General features: G+C 38.8%; 1 long non-coding RNA gene across 1 annotated transcript; it reads right to left on the bottom strand.

The window, feature by feature from the left end:
* Positions 1–20,400: 20,400 nt before the first annotated feature.
* On the bottom strand, positions 20,401–21,255 carry LOC108942931 (uncharacterized). The gene is made up of 2 exons (XR_001966817.3): positions 20,937–21,255; positions 20,401–20,830 (listed from the first exon to the last, which is right to left on the bottom strand). It is a non-coding gene; the product is annotated as an uncharacterized lncRNA (long non-coding RNA).
* Positions 21,256–21,432: the final 177 nt, after the last annotated feature.

Raw genomic sequence — 21,432 nt, forward strand, 5'->3', positions numbered from 1 at the left:
GTGAGAGGAAGACTTAATTACTCTATTTGTAGGAAATTATAACGTAGATGGCAGCAAATAAAAATACCGATAATATAAATGTGGATCAATATTTTGTAAAATACAAACTACGAAATACAATGTACCAGATGAATTTTTTTCTTTTTAGTAAGGACATATTTAATACAAGTTAGAAAAAGTTATGACAAGTCGGGACTGTTCTTGGTACTAGAGTTCCCGAAAAGTCCTTATAGAAAGCATTTAGAATATAAGGTTGTTTGAACTAAATAATGTAGGATGTCACGGGCCATTTCCTTACGCTCGCCAGCGGCACCGAATTGTCCGTGTAGCGCCTGTAGTTCCCCTCGCTGCAGACCAGTCTATCTCCTTTCCCAGGTTTTCAAGTACGATCATGTGTCTGTTGGTGAAGCCTACCTAGAAGGCATGCTCCAATTGTGCCGCCCGTAAGATGTCTAGGCACTTGGCCCTAGACATGTCGTGGCGCTTCTCGTCTTAGGATCATAATCCATGCACGCCCTGGGGGTTGGCTTAGGACATGTCTTATCCTTCACCTAAGACTGAGTATCACTGTAACACCTCGAAAAATTTTGAAGTATTTAAGTGTACAGCCCCGTAAAATTTCGCAAATGAATTCAAGGTTTCGTGGTGCCGGAGTAGGTATACGTGCTTAAGGATTTTAGAAATTCTTCTCGCCGCGGCTCGGACTTTTTGGGTTGAATAATGCACCGAAAAGTAAAGGAAAATTTTTGGCGAAAAAGCGCGTTTATGCGGTCCATTATGTGACCGCATAATCGATATGCGGGCCGCATAATGGCCGCAGAAGTGAGGCAGGAGAGGGTTAATCTGGGAGCAATTATGCGGTTGACTATGCGACCGCATAACTGTTCTGCGGTGCATTATGCGACCGCATAATAGTTATGCGGACCGCATAGTGATCACAGACTCAGACAGATTTTTTGGATATTTTGGACACCAATTATGCGACCGATATGCGGTCCGCATAACCATTATGAGGTCGCATATGCGACCGCAGAACCTGTCCCGGAGCTCCATTTTTGGGTTTTTAAAACCCGACCCTACTTCGTTAAATACACGCTTTGGATCATTTCTGAGCAAAAAACTGATGTTTTAGAGAGAAGGGAGAATGTTTTAGAGAGAGAGGAAACCCTAGGCTAATTATTCATCAAGTCTTGCTCAGATCTTGGAAGATTAACAAGGAAAACCCACAAGATCTTCATCTAAGAGGTAAGGTTCCATACCCTAGTTTTTTAATTTCGAATTTGGGTAAAAGAAGGTTGAATTGGAGTATGATTCTTGGGTATAAGAGTATTATTTGTACATGCTTGTACTAATAAGGTTTGTGGGAAGATTCTTGAGCTCAAAAAAGTAAACATTGGGTTGTGAAGTGAAAAAAATCTTGTAAAAGAACCTTGTAGTTAAATTTGCACACCTAGTGTTTGATAAAATGCTCAAATGAGCTGAGACCATGAATATCTTCCTAATTATGGTTCAATTTTGTTATGTCTCAAACTAGATTGGGATTGCTATAATTTCCGAAACGTTGTAGTAATTTAAGAAAAGCTCAAAACGAGGTATGTTGGCTAAACTTTCTCTCTTAGAATAGATATCCATAATGTTTCCGTAAGATCAAGTATGATTGGCTCAAGATTCCTAACTTCTATATTCCGGGTTACTCCCTATAAACTTGTTTATTCCGAATGAGCCTTATGTCAAAAGATAGATGTTCAAAGTATGGTTTGCGTATTAAAATAGTGTGGCTTTGGGTTGTGTTTTAAATGAAAACTAGTATACCAATTGGGTGAGAAAAACTCGATATGCTTAAGACTCATAATTGCTCATATGTGTACCTAAAGTCTTGATTGGAAATGTCTTATTGTTGATAACCTATAAAGGTGGCTGGAGACGAAATAATTGAATTGAGGATATAGTGTGTGGCCAACGTGCCAAAAATTTAAGTTATGATTGTAGTTAGTAGTGCAACTGATTTGAGAGAATGCGATAAAGAATGTGAAATGAACCTCGACTCGATTGTCTAAAAACGATTTTGAAAATAGAATTGCCTTAAGGCTTTTGTACTCAATTCATGCCCATAAGTGGCTGCTTTAACTAATGCCTTGCTTTATAAATATATCCAGTGTGATTCGAGTTCTATATACTCATGAGTCAAAATTGTACATTATCATTTTTGGGGGAAAGTATTTCAAGAATAAATAGGGTGTCACTTGTTGATGATTTGAACTTGCGTATCAATTGCCAATTATTTTACTCTATTTTTTTGGAAAGAAATCTATTGTGCTTAAATTGTTCATTTCTAATGAACTTAAAGTTGCGATTTTTTGGAATATTCTATATCTTGATATTTGATGGTGATCTTGAAATTAAAAGAGGTGAAAGTGTGGAATATGAAATACGGCCATTGCTCCATGAATAAAGAATCTTGTCAATGGCCTAATGAGCCAAGGAAATATTGTCGTTGTGAATGACTGAAAATACTAATGAGAATTTATACAATGTGAAAGATGTTGAGATGAGTACAATTGTATTTATGATATTTTCGTTTGCAAATCAAATCAAAAATATTTTTGGGAGCATCATTAGCAAAACCGAGGAAGGGTGGGTCATAAGGCCCATACCTGAAACTACACGTGCCGGTGTAGGAGTGGATTGTGATTATTCCCCTTATTTGGGATAAAATTGGAACCTTTAGGAAATTGTGATATTATTCCCTTAATTGGGATGAAACTGGAACCTTTGTGGATTGGAAAAGTCAACCCACACGGCATATGTGGGAAGGCGGCCTAGCTAATCGGGTGGAGATCAGACGCCATGTTGCGCACATGGTGGTACTACTCTTGGTAACAACTTTCTTTCGCATCACCTGTCAAACCACATTGTCAGTGGGGAGATGGCCTAGCCGATCGGGCGTGTTCGGACTCCGTGCTAACAAAGACGGTGGTATATCGGTGCTAATAATCTCCCAACCAAAAATTATATATGAAGTTCGTATTTTAAAAAATTATTATGTTTTAACTGGACATTTGGATATTGTTGATTGTGACTTGCTGCTTCTATGTGTTGCCTTTTCTTATATGGGCATTCTATTTTGAAAGAGAATTTTTAACTATATTTACTAGTGCTATTCGACAGTACTAACGTCCCTTTTGCCGGGGGCGCTGCATCTTTAATGGATGCAGGTAGTTCCTCAGCAGGCGACATTGATCAATGATAGCAGTACACTCTTTTCAGCTGATTTGGTGATCCCCACTTAATTTCGAGGTCATGTATCTTTTGTTTCTCATGTACTGTATTTGAAGGTATAGCTGGGGCCATGTTGCCGGCATTTCCATATTACTCTTCTATTATATTTAGAGGCTCCGTAGACAGGTTGTGGATTGTGGTTGAAGTTGGGAATTGAACTACAAATGTTGGTATTTGGAAATCATGTTTTTCATTAATTCTATAAACTCGTAATGTTTTGGAAATTATGAATGAAGCTGCTAATGAGAATGAAAAGGAAGTTGTTAATAAAATCTTTTCAGTGATTGATTAATGGAGTACATCTCCTCTTTATTCATGGATGAGATGGGTAGAAGGAAATCTAACAGGCTTGATCGGCCGGGTTCTCTCGGTTGAGCGCCGGTCGCGCTCCCTGAGTTTGGGGCATGACAAACTTGGTATCAGAGCCTAAGGTTTTAAAGTGTCCTAGGATATCTCGGAGCCGTGTCTAGTTGAGTCCTTCTTATTGGTGTATTGTCGACCACATCTATAATGAGGAGGCTACTTAGATATTTAGGAATTTAACACTTCTTTGATACTCCAGATCGTGCGATAGAGCTCAAGATAGGAAGCTAATTTCCTCATTATGTCTCATTTTGTTTTCCAGATGAGTAATCCACTACTTCGAAATAGTGAGGAGGGAATGACCGCGCCATTTAATCTGGGGGAGATTACACAAGAGTTCGTTGGGAGAATGCGTCGAGCCGTGGAGGGGTTGGAAGAACTTGTTGATAAGGGAAGTGTCTTTGTTCCTACCAATATCACCGCACCACCGGATCGCGTGGTGAGAGAATCTGAGAAGCGAAAAAGGGTTGTTGGTACTAATGAGCCGAATTGTTTGGTTTGCAAGAAGAGTCACTTGGGGAGATGTTGGATGACTCTTGAAATATGTTATGGTTGTGGAAAGAGGGGGCACAAGAAGAACAAATGCCCAAGGTTGGGTATACCCATCCAGTTGTGTCCGTCATGCGGGAAGAAATATTTGACGTCGTGTTGTGAGTATGCTCAACAGCGCGTTAGGGGTGATAGCTTTGGGCAATACCAAAGGCCCACACAGCAACCCGATGCTGGAATTATTACTCCTGCATTGGAAGCTTGGAGGAAGGATAAGGGGTATGCTTATGATGTATGCAAAAAGGGTAAATATCAGGTCAGTGAGACGAATCAGTTTAGCGGACCTCATCCCCGTTGTGTGAAGTGTGGGAGGTGTCATCCGGGAGTATGTCACTATGGTACCCAAGTATGCTATAAGTGTGGTATGATGGATCACTTTCAAAGAGATTGTTATTTGTCTCGCCAGAGCTTGGGCATGGGTATGGCCCAGCCAGCCAGTTCTATAGCAACTACATCCACAACGCCTCTCCCAGTTAGATGCATTATACCGCCCACAGGGCGTGGAGCAGCTAGGGGTGGCATTCAGAGCTCGGGAGGCCCCCACAGGTTTTATGCTATGAGGAGGCTTCGAAAGTTTGAGGCTTCTCCAGATGTGGTTACAGGTATATTGACTGTCCAATCTCATGATGTGTATGCTCTTATTGATCTCGGTTCCACTTTGTCATATGTCACTCTTTATGCTATTATGGAAGTTGGGATAGAACTGGAACAACTTTATGAGTCGTTCCCCTTATCTACTCTTTGAATGAGACACATTATTCGTGAAGCCACCCTATCACAAATTCTCTTATTTACAACCCCTTGAGGAATTGAGCTCTATAATTATGTCCTTAAAGTTGAGTTATAACTCTAGGATTAATACTTCCCATTTGCTTCCCTAAATTCTCAACAAGGGACTATACCCGATGAATTTCTTATAGAACCTTTTGAATCGAATGAATAACCTCTGCTCACTTGTGCATATGCACGCACCATCGTAATAATTACCTACGTGGTATCATTGTCTAGTAACATGAGAGCATATCTCAGCACCTATCATGTGCCTACATGTCAATTGAAAGGGGCCACTTATCCGCATAAAGTTTCTGAGCAATTTGAGATTTATCACAAATTCTTCATATGGAGATCTTGTTGTTTACCCATCTCAGTATGACTTTCATGACCACCTAGATCATGCCTCAATAAGTAACTTACTCTGTACCTAGCATTGTAGTTGTACATGAAGTGACCTAGTATTGCAGCTTGAGAGTTGTTATGGCAAAAACATATCTAGCTCACAACAAAGTATACATTCTCTCTAACCAATACATGATTTCATCCAAATATTAAGATGTCCTATCTACATGATTTCACTCGTGTGTGGTTGAAATTTAAATAGCTTTATGATGAGCATATTGATTTGAAAGACAAGTTTGTTGTATCTCTAGTCCTCTCATATAGGATCGACTATTGCGAAGGGTTAAGATGTCAGAATGATAATAATATCACAGGTGCTTAACTTCTTTTTCATCCTCGTAGGCTTGTGGCATAGATTCATTTTGCTAGTTACTGTTAAGAGCATAATGCAACTTCATGTATTTTGAAACCCATATCACATTCAGGGTGCTAGAATATTCTTATTTCGAGTTAAACTGATTTTTCCTACACTCCAGGATGCGACTGGTGTCACATAAGTGTTATCTCTCTTTGAGACCTACTATTGCCAAATAAGGCACGAATGGAATGAAACAATTGTTGATGTCTTTTTCGTAACTTATTTCTTTTAAATCTCAGAATCATGAATATTTTCCCTACGTTATCAATGCCTACTAGGCAACTCTATGAATCGTTTGTTGAACCAATGATGTCACCACAATGAATCACCATGTCAGCGTTATTGGTAGTGACCTTCATGTATCTTAGGATATAACCTCCTGAAATGTCGGGCTCAGCACATTGATGGATTCTTGAATAATTCCAACCCAATTTCGAACCTCGTTGTTCCTATTTTTAGTAAACCTATGGGGGTTAAAGGTTCAAACATGTCAAAGAAGAAGCATCATTCCATGATCAAATATATTGGATAGAAAATTTTATGATCATATTCATGCTAGCACATCTTAGAGGAATTGTTGGAGGTTGCCAAAGGTTTAGTTTGGGTGTTCGGCGTGGAGATTTAGAGTTGAAGAAAATGAATGGGTTATTCTCAATATATTTTCTCCATGAGGATGCTATGTGAATTGTTAATAATGGTGTAGTAGATGTGGTCACATTAGGCCTTATGAAATCTTGAAGGAAATAGGCCAAACTATGAATATGATATTTTCCTATTTCTTTTCTCCGTGTACCCGGAGTTTCATGTGTCCACGTCTAATAAGGTGAAGTTAATGGATAATGGAATTGTGAAGAGCAACTATTTGCTATCCTTGTTAGAAAAGTCTGGGAGTTTAGATTGTCTCTGTTAATGTGTTATGGCGAAGCCTGTAAGTCGAGGAGGCCACATTGATGGCCAAAAGTATTAAGGAAATAAAATGTTCTCACTTGAGTGTATAGTTAAATGATTGTGGATCGAAACGCACTCTCTTTATGTTACGATTTATATATGTGAGATTCTTGTCCAGATGCTGCTTGAGATAATGTAATGCATGTAATGTAGAAATTAGTGATGTTGATATACATAGAGATGCTTTGATGAGTTGTGGATGTGTTGTTAGCAGTTTTTTTGGTGTTACTCTGACAGGTAGATAGGCCCAGTTACAGGGGAGACTCTGGCAAATTTTTTGGGAATTTAGGGAGTTCGCCAAATTTTGAAACTACTAGTGAGTTGGGACACATTTGATGCTAATGACAATTTTTTACCCTCATTCGAGGACGAATGATCCTAAGCGGGGCAGAATGTAACACCCTGAAAATTTTTTAAGTATTTAAGTGTACAACCCAGTAAAATTTCGCAAATGAATTCAAGGTTTCGTGGTGCCGGAGTAGGTATACATGTTTAAGGATTTTAGAAACTCTTCAGCTAAGCTCGTCGCGGCTCGGACGTTTTGGGTTGAATAATGCACCGAAAAGTAAAGGAAAATTTTTGGCGGAAAAGCGCGTTTATGCGGTCCATTATGTGACCGCTAATCGATATGCGGGCCGCATAATGGCCGCAGAAGTGAGGCAGGAGAGGGTTAATCTGGGAGCAATTATGCGGTTGACTATGCGACCGCATAACTGTTCTGTGGTGTATTATGCGACCGCATAATAGTTATGCGGACCGCATAGTGATCGCAGACTCAGACAGATTTTTTGGATATTTTGGACACCAATTATGCGACCAATATGCGGTCCGCATAACCATTATGAGGTCGCATATGCGACCGCAGAACCTGTCCCGGAGCTCCATTTTTGGGTTTTTAAAACCCGACCCTACTTCGTTAAATACACGCATTGGGTCATTTTTGAGCAAAAATCTGATGTTTTAGAGAGAAGAGAGAGTATTTTAGAGAGAGAGGAAACCCTAGGCTAATTATTCATCAAGTCTTGCTCAGATCTTGGAAGATTAACAAGGAAAACCCACAAGATCTTCATCTAAGAGGTAAAGTTCCATACCCTAGTTTTTCAATTACGAATTTGGGTAAAAGAAGGTTGAATTGGAGTATGATTCTTGGGTATAAGAGTATTATTTGTACATGCTTGTACTAATAAGGTTTGTGGGAAGATTCTTGAGCTCAAATAAGTAGAGATTGGGTTGTGAAGTAAAGAAAATCTTGTAAAAGAACCTTGTAGTTAAATTTGCACACCTAGTGTTTGATAAAATGCTCAAATGAGCTGAGACCATGAATATCTTCCTAATTATGGTTCAATTTTGTTATGTCTCAAAATAGATTGGGATTGCTATAATTTTCGGAACGTTGAAGTAATTTAAGGAAAGCTCAAAGCGAGGTATGTTGGCTAAACTTTCTCTCTTAGAATAGATATCCATAATGTTTCCGTAAGATCAAGTATGATTGGCTCAAAATTCCTAACTTCTATATTCAGGGTTACTCCCTATAAACTTGTTTATTCCGAATGAGCCTTATGTCAAAAGATAGATGTTCAAAGTATGGTTTGCGTATTAAAATGGTGTGGCTTTGGGTTGTGTTTTAAATGAAAACTAGTATACCAATTGGGTGAGAAAAACTCGATATGCTTAAGACTCATAATTGCTCATATGTGTACCTAAAGTCTTGATTGGAAATGTCTTATTGTTGATAACCTATAAAGGTGGCTGGAAACGAAATAATTGAATTGGGGATATAGTGTGTGGCCAACGTGCCCAAAATTTAAGTTATGATTGTAGTTAGTAGTGCAACTGATTTGAGAGAATGCGATAAAGAATGTGAAATGAACCTCGACTCGATTGTCTAAAAACGATTTCGAAAATAGAATTGCCTTAAGGCTTTTATACTCAATTCATGCCCATAAGTGGCTGCTTTAACTAATGTCTTGCTTTATAAATATATCCAGTGTGATTCGAGTTCTATATACTCATGAGTCAAAATTGTACATTATCATTTTTGGGGGAAAGTATTTCAAGAATAAATAGGGTGTCACTTGTTGATGATTTGAACTTGCGTATCAATTGCCAATTATTTTACTCTATTTTTTTGGAAAGAAATCTATTGTGCTTAAATTGTTCATTTCTAATGAACTTAAAGTTGCAATTTTTTGGAATATTCTATATCTTGATATTTGATGGTGATCTTGAAATTAAAAGAGGTGAAAGTGTGGAATATGAAATACGGCCATTGCTCCATGAATAAAGAATCTTGTCAATGGCCTAATGAGCCAAGGAAATATTGTCGTTGTGAATGACTGAAAATACTAATGAGAATTTATACAATGTGAAAGATGTTGAGATGAGTACAATTGTATTTATGATATTTTCGTTTGCAAATCAAATCAAAAATATTTTTGGGAGCATCATTAGCAAAACCGAGGAAGGGTGGGTCATAAGGCCCATACCTGAAACTACACGTGCCGGTGTAGGAGTGGATTGTGATTATTCCCCTTATTTGGGATAAAATTGGAACCTTTAGGAAATTGTGATATTATTTCCCTTAATTGGGATGAAACTGGAACCTTTGTGGATTGGAAAAGTCAACCCACACGGCATATGTGGGAAGGCGGCCTAGCTAATCGGGTGGAGATCAGACGCCATGTTGCGCACATGGTGGTACTACTCTTGGTAACAACTTTCTTTCGCATCACCTGTCAAACCACATTGTCAGTGGGGAGATGGCCTAGCCGATCGGGCATGTTCGGACTCCGTGCTAACAAAGACGGTGGTATATCGGTGCTAATAATCTCCCAACCAAAAATTATATATGAAGTTCGTATTTTAAAAAATTATTATGTTTTAACTGGACATTTGGATATAGTTGATTGTGACTTGCTGCTTCTATGTGTTGCCTTTTCTTATATGGGCATTCTATTTTGAAAGAGGATTTTTAACTATACATACTAGTGCTATTCGACAGTACTAACGTCCCTTTTGCCGGGGACGCTGCATCTTTAATGGATGCAGGTGGTTCCTCAGCAGGCGACATTGATCAGTGATAGCAGTACACTCTTTTCAGCTGATTTGGTGATCCCCACTTCATTTCGGTGTCATGTATCTTTTGTTTCTCATGTACTGTATTTGAAGGTATAGCTGGGGCCTTGTTGCCGGCATTTTCATATTACTCTTCTATTGTATTTAGAGGCCCTGTAGACAGGTTGTGGGTTGTGGTTGAAGTTGGGAATTGAACTATAAATGTTGGTATTTGGAAATCATGTTTTTCATTAATTCTATAAACTACTAATGTTTTGGAAATTAAGAATGAAGCTGCTAATGAGAATAAAAAGGAAGTTGTTAGTAAAATCTTTTCAGTGATTGATTAATGGAGTACATCTCCTCTTTATTCATGGATGAGATGGGTAGAAGGAAATCTCGGTTGAGCGCCGGTCGCGCTCCCCGAGTTTGGGGCGTGACAATCGCTCTCGCATGCACAGCCCAATCCTCAAGCTTGAAACTCGCCTAGTGCATCCGCAACCGGCTTGTGCTTCGCTCGAGTAAGGCAACCTTTAGTCTTTGGCCATTGTCATGCGTGTCTTTCACGCCATGCCTATACATAGCCCTCGCGACACATTTCCATCCCAAATAGTACATTGTCTCCCCATAATTGCACGTTTAGGCCAACTGACCTTTGCTCGCATGATTGAACCCAAGCCATGCTCACAAGTCAACACATGAAGCCCCTAAGATAGGTGCATCAAGTATCCAATTGGCACAAAGGTCTTTTTCCAATCGCTCACATAGCCTTAAAACGCCCTCCGGCATAGCTCCCGTAACCTTTCGCTCCCGTAGCTTTTCCTTGCCCTCTGTACCTTTGAAGATGTGTTTGCTTCCGGACTCACAACTTCGCCCCCATGCCTCTTGCATAAGCGGGATCCTCCCACACTCTTGGGATGACTCTTGGTGAGTACTATATTCTCAAAGTCATAGCATCGCCGCACTACCGAATAAAGCTCTTTGTTTTCCAACTGTCACTTCCTCAACAAGTACCCAATGTTTCCGGTAGTAGGTTACTACTCGCCCTATAGTCAGGTACTCTCTTGGTCCTGCTAGTAAGGCTTCCCGATCCGGTTGTGCCATACACTTGGACTCTCAACGGTCCCCGGTCATTCGGCGTACCCCTTTCCAGAATGTTGACATCTTCCAACTTGGAAATCCGCCCAAGCTGAAGCTTCGCTATTCCCTCGAATGCGTCTCCTCACCTTGGCAATGCCCTCAGGCAGTACAAAAGTATATCTCGTAGGAAAGACACTCAATGGATGCGTTGCACGTATCCTTGGCAAGATCTTTGCTATGATCAAGCCCAACGTTTATAGTCCATGGCTCCCACTCTTTGCAATATGGTTGCACGACCTGGCAAACATGGCCTTCTCTTGACCATCCAACTCATCGGCATATCACCTCATTCAATAGAAACCTAGACTTTCGAAAGAAAATGGAATCACCCATTTCTTTCTTTGACCAGCAGTATCGGGTTCTCGATTTCTGGTGGCATATGAACATCAATCTCTGCTTTGACATGATCTCTGCACTGACATCCAAAATGCACTCGCCATCTCCACCATTGCCTTGACATTGTGTCATGGCATAGTATGACTTTAATCAGCTCTGATACCACGTGTCACGGGCCCGTTTCCTTACGCTCGCCAGCGGCACTGAATTTCCTGTGCGCCGCCTGCAGTTCCCCTCGCTGCAGGCCTACCTATCTCCTTTCCCAGGTTTTCAAGCACGATCTTGTGATAGTTGGTGAAGCCTGCCTAGAAGGCATGCTCCAATTGTGTCGCATGTAAGATGTCTAGGCACTTGGCCCTAGACATGTCGTGGCGCTTCTCGTCTTAGGATCATAATCCATGTGTGCCCTGGGGCTTGGCTTAGGACATGTCTTGTCCTTCGCCTAAGACTGAGCATCGCTCTCGCCTGCACATACTAATCCTCAAGCTTGACACTCGCCTAGTGCATCCACAACCGGCTTGTGCTTCGCCCGAGTAAGGCAACCTTTAGTCCTTGGCCATTGTCATGCGCGTCTTTCGTGCTATGCCCATACATAGCCCTCGCGACACACTTCCATTCCGAATAGTACAGTGTCGCCCCACAACTGCACGTTTAGGCCAACTGACCCTTGCTCATATGGTTGAACCCAAGCCATGCTCACAAGTCGACACATAAAGCCCCTAAGATAGGTGCATAAAGTATCCAATTGGCACGGAGGTCTTTGTCCAACATTTCGGCAGCCCGCGAGGCACAGCCGTCCCACATATCAACCTCCAGCGCCCTTTTGGTGCCCAACGCTAGCTCAAAGGCATTGCGCCGTCCATAGAGTTCCCTAACTCGTATGGATACCTGGGACACTCCTTTGAGTCATCCAGGCAGACCCTTGAGGTTTCTCTCAAGGTAGTTCATTGAATATGGCTTGGTGGCAATACGTATGGGAGAGGCAGGTCGGAGCTTTCATCACCTATACCCCCCTTATATATGCTTAAAATTAAAAAGCCCAAGTTACCTGAGTAGACAAGTCTACATCAGAAAAGCCTTTTTCTCACCAGTTCTTGGCCGAAGTCACAACCCCAAAGTGCGGGTTGTGACATCCTCCCACACTCATTATGTCATTGTCCCCGATGACACATCATGGCCTACGACATCCCGGAGTCTGCCCCCTTAGGTATGTATATTTCGGCTCCCTTTGTCCTGTGGGTTGGACTTCCTCGAAGTCCTTTCTCAAAAGGAGTCGTGCCCCATGCACTTCTCCCCCAAGTATCTTCCAAGCGTGCCTCTGCACTTCACCTCCTTTCGGTGTTCACTTGGAAAGTGCCTCCGTACTTGCACCCTCTGGTGTCTAACTTTGTAGTTGACCCATACTAGTCAACTACACCATGACCCTCACGGCCTTCATGTTCGTCTGAAGCTTTTCCTTCAATGGTAAGCACATTAACGTGCGCTTTTGGCGCGGTTGTAGTAGCTTAATCACTCATATAGCCTTAAAACGCCCTCCGGCATAGCTCCCATAGCCTTTCGCTCCCGTAGCTTTTCCTTGCCCACTGTACCTTTGAAGATGTGTTTGCTTCCGGACTCACAACTTCGCCCCCATGCCTCTTGCATAGGCGGGATCCTCCCACACTCAATGTGAAGGATACTTCTTAGCGTTGTCCTCCCATTTGGCATTCGGCCAGCTCTTGGGACGACTCTTGGTGAGTACTACATTCTCAAAGTCATAGCATCGCCGCACTGCCGAACAAAGCTCTTTGTTTTCCAACTGTCACTTCCTCAGCAAGTACCCAATGTTTCTGGTAGTAGGTTACTACTCACCCTATAGTCAGGTACTCTCTTGGTCCTGCTAGCAAGGCTTCCCGGTCCGGTTGTGCCACGCACTTGGACTCTCAACGGTCCCCGATCATTCGGCGTACCCCTTTCCAGAATGATGACATCTTCCAACTTGGAAATCCGCCCAAGCTGAAGCTTCGATATTCCCTCGAATGCGTCTCCTCACCTTGACAATGCCCTGAGGCAGTACAAAAGTATATCTCGTAGGAAAGACACTCAACGGATGCATTGCACGCATCTTTGGCAAGATCTCTGCTATGATCATGCCCAACATTTATAGTCCATGGCTCCCACTCTTTGTAATATGGTTGCACGACCTGGCAAACATGGCCTTCTCTTGACCATCCGACTCATCGGCATATCACCTCATTTAATAGAAACCTAGACTTTCGAAAGAAAATGGAATCACCTATTTCTTTCTTCGACCAGCAGTATCGGGTTCTCGATTTCTGGTGGCATATGAACATCAATCTCTGTTTTGACATGATCTCCGCACTGACATCCAAAATGCACTCGCCATCTCCACCCTTGCCTTGACATTGTGTCATGGCATAGTATGGCCTTAATCAGCTCTGATACCACGTATCACGGGCCCGTTTCCTTACGCTCGCCAGCGGCACCGAATTGCCTATGCGGCGCCTGTAGTTCCCTTCGCTGCAGGCCACCCTATCTCCTTTCCCAGGTTTTTAAGCACGATCATGTGCCTGTTGGTGAAGCCTGCCTAAAAGGCATGCTCTAATTGTGTCACCCGTAAGATGTCTAGGCACTTGGCCCTAGACATGTCGTGGCGCTTCTCATCTTAGGATCATAATCCTTTCGCGCCCTGGGGGTTGGCTTAGGACATATCTTGTCCTTCACCTAAGACTAAGGCTGTCCAACGGGACGGGTCGTCGCGTCCCGTCCCGTCCCACTTAATTCTAAACGGGATGGGCCCATGTTAAACGAGACACGGGATGGGACGGGATGGCCATTTCGTCCCGTTTGTCCCGTCCTGTCCCGCCTATCCCACGTCCTACTTATTTATTTATTTATTTATTTATTTTTTAAATTCTAGTCATTGGGCAACGACTCCAATTGCAAAAATAGCCGTTCCCAACGGCCAAAAATGGCTATAATTGGCCTCCATCCTCCCAAAACACCAAAAAAACCCCTACCCTCCCAAACTTTTAATATAACCCCTAAGTTTATTAAATTATACTTTGGCCCTATTTTTTACTATAAATACTCCCATCCTTCTTCATTTTTTCCCACAAAAATCAATCATTCTCTCTCAAATCTCTTACATTCTATCTATATTATTCTCTCAATTTTTTCACTATCAACTATCAAGTGAGTTTTAAGTATTTGGCTAAATATTTGGAGCAACTTTCAAGTTTCAAATTAATTCGTCAAGTATTTGGAGTAATGTTTTGGGCAACTTATTCAAGTTTTAATATTTAATCACGGTGCACTCGTTCCATCTCCTAATTTTAATATAATTTTTGCGTATTATTTTAGTGCTTAATTTTTATGTTTACTTTACGTGTTCTATTTTCGTATTTCATTTGTGTGTTTAATTTTTGTGTTAACTTTTTAAATTTAATTTCATATTTAAATTATGACACCTAAATATGTATTTGGCTTTAAAAAAATTAGTAAAAAAGTAATAGTAAAGGTGAAAGTAGTAGTAATCCTAATCTTAGTCCTAATCATAACCCTTTTCCTAGAATTAGAAATCATATAGATGAAATGACTCATGTTGATGAAACTTCATTTTTAACCCCCCTCCCCTTTTCCCAACCCCTCGCATGTTATAATATTAATTTCGGAGAACAACTAGATCATGAAATATTACAAAGACAATTTGGCAATGATATTTTTATTGAGGACGAAGAAAATGAGGAATAAGATTTAGATGAAACACCCACTAGTCCCGCAATACAAGCTCCAACTCAGACTGAATCTCGGTCTGGAACTTTACCCCTCGTACCTTCTGTAAGGGGTAAGCCTAAGGATGAACGTCCCAAAACATCACTTGTATGGAAAATTTTTAAACATGATAAAGTCAATCAACGTGCTACATGTGGAATATGTAAGCAAAACTTTGTGCACACCAAAAGTGGTGGGACGAGGGGTTTAACTAGGCACTTAGGTAGGGAGCACAAAGCTTTATGGATACAAGCTAAAATAGAAGCCGGACTAATAGCGGATCCTAGCACCGGTACTGGCACTCCTAGTAGATCTGGCGGGGGTTCTAATTTTTTTACAACAACAACCTGACCATACTTCAGGTACTATTTTACGCCCCTATAACAAAGATAGAGATCGTGAGAACTTAACAAAAATGATGGTTGTCTGTGGCTTACCTTTTACTTTTCCTTCTCACCCTGCTTTTGTGCATTATATACAAGAAACTTATAATCCTGCTTTTCAAGATTTTTCTAAGACCACGGTTAGAAATGATGTTTTTAAATTTTAAACTGAATATCTTTAGTATATTCGTTCTGCATTTTTTCACTTAGATTGTAAAGTGTCTATCACATCTGATATAGGTCGTAGTCCTAATGGATTGGGTTGATCATTACTGGAACATGCAAAAACGTATTATTGATTATAAATTTGTTGATTCAAAACACACTGGAGCATATATTGCAACTACTGTTCTACAAATTGTTGATTTTTATGGACTCATTGATAAAGTTTCAACTATCACCTTAAATAATGTTTCTGCTAACACAACTGCAACAACTAGCTTAAGAACTAGACTTTGTCCAATTAATCCAATAATTTTTCATATTAGATGTGCATGACATATTTTTAACTTGGTTGTAAAAGATGGTATTGATTTATTTTCTGATGCTTGTAGTAAAGTACAACATGCTTGCAGCTATATTTTTCGTGCTAATAAAGCTAGTAAAATTCGTGAATTTGCTCAACAATGTGCTAGCGCTAACCTTCCATATAGAAAAGTTCCAAAAGATGTTTGTACTAGGTGGAATTCTACTTATGAAATGCTTAAAGTTGCTTATGATTATCGGGTGCCTATACAAAAGGTATTTAATATGCATAATGGTATCCCCGCTGATCAAATTGTTGATTCTGATTGGGATCATATCAAAGAGCTCTTACTAAATTTTTAGAAAAATTTTATTATGCTACAAAACAACTTTCTGGTATGTATTATCCTACTGTTATACAAATATTATGGTATATTTGTGAAATTTCGGTTGTATTTGGTAAGTATAAAACTAATCCAACTTATGCACCGGCCATTAATGAAATGATTGCAAAATTTAAAAAGTATTTTTTCTCTATTCCCCAAGTTTATTTAATTTCTACTATACTTAACCCATCTTTAAAATTAAGAGGTGCAAATGAACTTGTTCGTAAAATTTATGAGAATTTAGCAATTAAAGAAAATGAACAACTATCTCTCGAAGACTGCGAAGCTAACATATATTCTTATGTTAGATCAATATTTGATAAATATAAATCTATGAAAACAACAGGTGGTGAAACCGCTCCTTCTACTTCTAAGCCTAGAGTAGAAGTTTTATGGGAAGATATGGATGATATAACATGTTTTGATTCCTCTATTGATGATGAACTTGATTCTTATCTTAATCAAGGATTGGAAAGTATTAAAGACGAATAAGGCAACAAACAACTTTTGGCATGGTGGAGGGAGCGTAGCAAGACTTTTCCAACACTTTCAATAATGGCCCGAGATATCCTTGCTATTCAAGCATCATCAGTAGCATCAGAGAGTGCTTTTAGTGCGGCAAGATTTCAAATCGGAGAGACATTCATTAGCGGAGGACAGCTTAGAGATTTCCGTATTATTCAGAGATTTGATTAATTCAGAAAGAAGAAATCTTGGTTTTGAAAAATTAACCACTAGGGAAGAAGAAGAATACAATGAGATACTTAGCACTGGGAGCGATGACGGCATGGAACTCATGGAACATCAATCAACATTGCCAATTCCAGAACAATGTCCGAGAGAAATTATAGATAAGTTACAACGAAGTTATATAGGAGCTTACAAATATTAGTATGATAATTTGTAATTGGCTACTAAGAGGCCTAGTTCAAACAGAACCCTTCCTAGAAGGTGGCTGCGTAGATTATGTGCTCTTCAAAAGAATTATATTTGTATGTGAGATTTAAAAGTTCTATTAATAAAATAAAAGGCTCTAAGCGTTGAATTTTTTTTATGAATTGCCTTACACTCTTACTTAGTTACTTAATGGCTTGAAATTATATTAAATAAATTATAACTCTATTATAAATTTATAATTACTAGAATATTTCATTACAAGTCTTTTGTTTTAATATTTTATAATTCTTTATTTAGTTTCCTAATTTCCGTTTAATTTTTAAATTTATTAAATAAGTCAAAAAACTAGCCGTTGCAAACTTTAAAAACTTAGTCATTGTCAAAAAAATAATCGTTGTCAAACTTAATGCTTAAATAATTTTTTTTTAAAAACGACACTTAAGGCCTGTGAACCTGTCCCGTCCTGTTTGTTAGTGGGACAAGATGGACCTAAATATATTCAATTTTCACGTAAGGGCGGAAAAACCTTGAAGCAAGGGGGTTCAAATAAAACTCTTTGCTAAAAAAATTCACTTACTATACAATATACATACTAGATAGCCCGTGCGCATATCAAACAAAACCAAAAAGGAAGTAATACATCAAGCTAAATATTCACATAATATGATTCATACTATGTATATTCATTTGTGGGACAAAGTTGACTAACACAAGAGTTGATGCTACAGTTGGATAAAATTTGGATTCTAACAGCTGCAGTTGCAGATGGCATCCACCGGAAAAAAAACATTAGAATCAGAAGGTAGCATACCAAGCTAGATATATGATGATTAATGCCAAGCAAGAGAGAGATAAAGAAATGTTTTCTCAAGTCACATAAAATAATAAAGAAAAACCAATATTTCCCAATTTTCCTTTTCAAAATTTTCCGCTTTGGATATATCAGAATCACATACTGTACACGTCACACTTATATTAGGTGTTACTCATGATTTTGGTATCCCATTTATTTTTTTCTAACTTTCTTACATGTCCAAAGCTGCTTTAGTATTTGATTATTCTCTTCTAACATTTTATTACACCAATGATATTCTCGAATTTTAGATATTATTTTGAACTGTTCATTATATATTATAGTAATAATTGTGAAATAGTACACCACTGCAATGTAAGAAGAATTAGATCATCCAAACATGAATGGAGAAAATGACGAATAAACATTCTCAAAAAGTATATCCATATCTGCACATGCAGCGAACAGAGGGCTAAATTCGTCATAATTTATGATAAATAAATAATCCCCTAAGAGTTTCATTAGTTTTTCAATCTCTTGAAGCAAAATCAGAGCAGCATTTATCACTTATCACATGCCATTTACCCGTTAGATTAGACAATGATATATTTCTCTTCATTTCAAAACTCTTACCTTAAATTTAGTCATTTCCCTTTCATGTTCTCTCTTTTGTTGACCTCACAGGTTTGCAGGCAAACTTTACCTTAAAAATAGGCATCTCCCTTTTATGTTCTCTCTTTGCTGATTCAATGATAATATGTATGTACCGCCATTGTTGTAGTCCCTTGCCAAGGAACTTCAACTAATTTGGCCGATTTAGCATTGCGCATCGCTAGACCTGCCTCACCACCAACTTGAACTGGAATTCCTCTGTTTTGCCTTTTTCTTCCCCATAAGCACCAAAGAGAGGAATATAGGTATTATAATCGCAATAACAACAGAGCCAGCAACCCCAGATGAGACCCCTGGTCATTGAATAAGGAGACATAACTATTGCTGGCCATTCTCTCCACTATATTCCGATTGTAATAACTTCCTTCAGAAGCTTCTGTTTTATATGCTATACGGTTCTACGCTTCCGCAATACTCTTCAATATAAAAAATTAAAATAAAAAGGAGATACATACGACATAATACACAAATCAGTACCACAGGTCATTGTCTACATGCAACTGTGAGCAATGCAAATGTAGCATTTCGGACGAAAAGGCATTCTCCCATGAAATGAACCAATTAATGCAATTAGTATGGCATTATCTGCCCAAAGAAGATACATCAAATGAATAGCCAATGAGCTAAAACTACAAAAACTAACAAGTATTTGTGCATTATAAGTCAAGTTTCATAAGATAAGCATCGTGAATACTTTCAAATGCGTAAATGAGTAGACTAATGGTGTGAGATTTACAGTCATTATACAGATTCCTCAGCCTCATTAATTTAATCCCTTTTCATCTTTGAGGCTATGTTAGTTTTCAGAGACATAAAGGTACAAGGAGAGGATAAGTAAACTTCAACACACAGTACTAACTAAAATCTCAGATTACTTCAATTCAAATTTTATGATTAAATTCTTACTTCTAAATGAATTTGAACGCGTATTACGTAGTGAATCCTGATCTCTCATCAACATTGATGTACATGTCCTTAAAAATGTTTTTTGGATAGAGTAGTCCTTGTAGCCAACTGCAATTTAAAGATATTTGAACAGGAGGGTGATGCAAACACCATATAATCTTTTTCTAATATTAATCTCAACAGAATCTTTAATCTGTTTGACAGTATAATAGATGGTAGAAGAGGTGATAGTGAATATGTTGCGCTCTTCACGGTATTAGTTTTTACCATGTTTTATCTTTTTCTTTTTTCCTTTAATCAATAAAATGAAAATTTTATTCACAAAAAGATAGTATAACTAAGATGGAGTTATAAATTGTGCAACCAAATCAAAAGTATAGTTCCTCTTTATTCTGTAGGTACATTTTCATTTTACCCTGTGTATCTTATATAGAAATTAATCAGATATTACAACTTAGCAATCCAGGACTAACAATTAACCCAAAATACCACTTGAAAAAAATATCCAGAAACATGGTATTAATAAAACGGGAATACGAAATTGGACTTTGGCATAGTCAAGATGATTAACAGTTACGGCAGTGACGGTCTTGGCGGCCAAGCCACAACATTCTAATACACAATGTGATCTATGCAAATCGGTGAATAAGAACATGCATGTCCGAAATGGGGTGGATAAATATATAATAAATATGTTTATCCTTAAAATTGGATAACAATTAAACTTATAATGTGGTTTTAAGGATCCGTAATTTCACTTGATACCAATTGATAAATATGAAGATTAATAACATAAATGAATTATAAAGTAAAGTAAAGCAAACCAGTGTTAGAATGGAACTCAGCCCTCGAGTTTGGATACCTTCGAACTGGTTGATGCAAGAACTATTAAAATATAACAAGATGATGAACAACAGTATAAATGAGAAAGAGAATTATATTGCTTTGATATCTATGAACAATGTATCTTACAGATGATTAGAGCCTCTTAAATAGTAGAAGAATTTCACTTGTGGTATAATTCTAATTAAAGAAGGAAATCCATGATTAACTAATTAACCGTTTCTGATTTGATCCGTTTCGATATTTACGCCATGATCCTCGACCAGTCACGGATATCTCGCCTTTCTATTTTTGTGCTATCTTCGATCTTGCTCATGTCTGTTTCATTTGGCTTCGATCGCTAGTAGCCTCGATCTCGACAGGTAACTCGATTCTGAACTCGGTATCTTATCATCGTGATTTAGTCTTTTTCGTTACGAGGCTATCCTTCGATGCAACCTCTAGGTCACCGGTCAAATAGTAAAATCGGGTAGGCCCGATTTTAACCGAATACAAAATAAAATATTTCCTAAGAACCCAAGAAGAAGTCAGTAAAAATGACTGTTGATGGGAAATTAAAATAACCATATAACAATTTAATAGTTTTCCCTAAATGTGAAAATTTTATTTCTTACCTCTCGGTATGAGGCTCCAATAGATCAGTATCAAGCAGCTTCTACGCAGTTCTCTTTGTGTATACCCCTTGAACTCCAAAAACCCATGTCTTTGGAACCTTTCAATTGTTTGGTCCATCTTTGAATTAGAGTTAGATTGATATCTAAAAACCTAATTTCAAACATTAGGTTTAAGAGTCAAACTTCACAATGAAAAATATAAAGAGACACTTCAAGATTGTAAAGAAGTAACAACTAAACAAAGAACAAAGAAAAGGAGAGAGAACTAAAAATATGAGAAGCTGCTCTCAGATGGCAGAGAAAAGCCAAAAAATGTAAACCCACGTAGTTTTTGCAAATTACAATTTGACACGTTGTAATATGTACGAATGGAATGGAGGAAAATCAGAATGTGCTCAGCATGAATGACAGAAATGCCCTGTGTCATCCAACTAAACTTTCACTTATATAACTTATGGCCCCGTGCACGGGCATTTGTGCGAAATTGTTGTGCGCA

Source organism: Nicotiana tomentosiformis, chromosome 7 (genome assembly GCF_000390325.3).
Source record: "Nicotiana tomentosiformis chromosome 7, ASM39032v3, whole genome shotgun sequence".
Lineage (NCBI taxonomy): Eukaryota > Viridiplantae > Streptophyta > Magnoliopsida > Solanales > Solanaceae > Nicotiana > Nicotiana tomentosiformis.